The sequence below is a fragment of the Tubulanus polymorphus genome, chromosome 2 (assembly GCF_964204645.1).
Source record: "Tubulanus polymorphus chromosome 2, tnTubPoly1.2, whole genome shotgun sequence".
In the NCBI taxonomy this organism is placed as follows: domain Eukaryota; kingdom Metazoa; phylum Nemertea; class Palaeonemertea; order Tubulaniformes; family Tubulanidae; genus Tubulanus; species Tubulanus polymorphus.
This window is the reverse complement of record NC_134026.1, coordinates 3,471,595-3,474,055: the sequence shown is the minus strand read 5'-3', so window position 1 is coordinate 3,474,055 and position 2,461 is coordinate 3,471,595. Positions and strand designations below refer to the sequence as shown.

At 37.1% G+C, this 2,461-nt stretch overlaps 1 long non-coding RNA gene across 1 annotated transcript; it reads left to right on the top strand.

The window, feature by feature from the left end:
- The first annotated feature begins 487 nt into the window (after positions 1 to 487).
- Positions 488 to 2,246, top strand: LOC141900459 (uncharacterized). Its single transcript, XR_012618696.1, has 4 exons — positions 488 to 737; positions 827 to 1,010; positions 1,097 to 1,216; positions 1,304 to 2,246. It is a non-coding gene; the product is annotated as an uncharacterized LOC141900459 (long non-coding RNA).
- The last annotated feature ends 215 nt before the right edge of the window (positions 2,247 to 2,461 follow it).

Sequence of the window (2,461 nt, the reverse complement as noted above, 5' to 3'; positions counted from 1 at the left end):
TTTGTCTGAACTGACTTTAAATCAGGTATGATATTACAATTGTATAAATCAATTTTCAAAGTATCAAAATTGAAAATTATTCATATTTTGTGTTTTCTTGTAGCAAATATTGAAGGGTCACAGAACTGAGTGTCACTAGAGATGAGACAATCACCAGGCATCAGTTAGATGAATGTCACCACTCAGATCAGTAGCACTGATTCATCTCCGTCAAAGTCAGCAAAAGTCGCAAGGAAGGTTGACAGTTCCAGAGGAACGTCGAGTCATTAGTCTGAACTGACTATAAATCATGTATCAAGGTACATAAAACATGGTTCTCTTGTTGTAGGAAAAGTCTCAAACATTATGCTGGTCTGTTACATGTTTTCTTGCAGCAAATCATTAGACATACAATACCAGAAGAAGGATAAGTCATTGAATTGACTATAAATCAAAGTCTCAAAATCTAAAATTATTCATATTTTATGTTTTCTTGTAGCAAATATTGAGAGGTTTAACCACAGAACTGAGTGTCACCATAGATGAGAATATCACTAGTGAGATCAGTACAGAACTATGTCCCTCCAAGTGGATAGATCAGGGCGTCACCAGAGAGATAAGTGCATCACAAGTGAGATGAGATCAGTGGTGCTGTGCTATATCTGCCTCTAAGTCAGGAACGAAGTAACAATTAAGAGTCACATGTAAACAGTTCCAGAGGAATGTCGAGTCATTAGTCTGAACTGACTTTAAATCAGGTATAATATTGAAAATGATATGAATCAATTTTCAAATATCAAAAATTGAACATTGCCGGTATTCATATGTATTTTGTGTTTTCTTGTAGCAAATATTGAGAGGTCCATAGAATTGAGTCATCAGAGATAACACAATCACGAGGCATCAGTTAGATGAATGTCACCACTGAGATCAGTTGTACTTAATTAACTGCCTTAGCAACAAAGTAGAGTCACAAAGTTAACAGTTGCAAAGGAAGGTCGAGTCATTAGTCTGAACTGACTTTAAATCAGGTATAACTTTGAAATTACATGAACCAATTTTCAAATCTCCTGTTATTCAAAATTATTCATATTTTGAGTTTTCGTTTTGTGAGTAGGAAATATCTAGAGATGTTATGTTACTAAAAGATGGAAAAATACCTTCAGGGATTCACATGAATATTCTTCCAAAGTTGAAAGAATGGATGAGTCATGAATCTGAACAGACTATAAATCAGGTATGTTGTAATAGAAAAACGACTTATGTTTTAATGTTTGGTTGATTGTTGAAAATATCCTTTAATGTTTGTTTGTTTGTCTTGTAGGTGAAAATGTGTGAAATATCTAATCTAACTCGATGTTGACTTTGATAATCAGGGGGCGCCTGTTGATCGTTTGAGAACTCTAATGCGTTGCTGGAACTTGGTGAACTCTAATGCGTTGCTGGAACTTGGAGAACTCTAATGCGTTGCTGGAACTTGGAGAACTCTAATGCGTTGCTGGAACTTGGAGAACTCTAATGCGTTGCTGGAACTTGGTGAACTCTAATGCGTTACTGAAACTTGGTGAACTCTAATGCGTTGCTGGAACTTGGTGAACTCTAATGCGTTACTGGAACTTGGAGAACTCTAATGCATTACTGGAACTTGGAGAACTCTAATGCGTTGCTGGAACTTGGAGAACTCTAATGCGTTGCTGGAACTTGGTGAACTCTAATGCGTTGCTGGAACTTGGTGAACTCTAATGCATTACTGGAACTTGGAGAACTCTAATGCGTTGCTGGAACTTGGAGAACTCTAATGCGTTACTGGAACTTGGTGAACTCTAATGCGTTGCTGGAACTTGGAGAACTCTAATGCGTTGCTGGAACTTGGAGAACTCTAATGCGTTACTGGAACTTGGAGAACTCTAATGCGTTGCTGGAACTTGGAGAACTCTAATGCGTTGCTGGAACTTGGAGAACTCTAATGCGTTGCTGGAACTTGGTGAACTCTAATGCGTTACTGGAACTTGGAGAACTCCAATGTTTTGCTTGAACTTGGAGAACTCTAATGCGTTGCTTAACTTGGAGAACTCTAATGCGTTGCTTAACTTGGAGAATTCTTGTGAATGTTAAGACTTTGAGAATTCTTATGTGTGTGCAACTGACCCTGTGTATCAATATGTGTGTTCAATTCGAGATTTACTTTGATTTGAATAAAACCAGTTAGAATATCTTTGATCGTTTCTAAAGAATTGTTGCTGTTGTTTTGAGGTGGAACTGAAATGCAGTAGTCAGTTCCGTAGTGTGTTTGAACTTGACATGACATGATGACTGACCTTGATTTCTTCTTGTTGACTTCTGTCTGTGTTTGTTAATTACACTTCGTAACTCGTTTGTTTTTGTAAAACTTATTTATTTCTATGAAATGATATGGTGATTTGTAGAGGAGCTGTAGCGTATTCTCAACTTGGTGTAAATAGTAAAACGAGGTGGAAAGTAC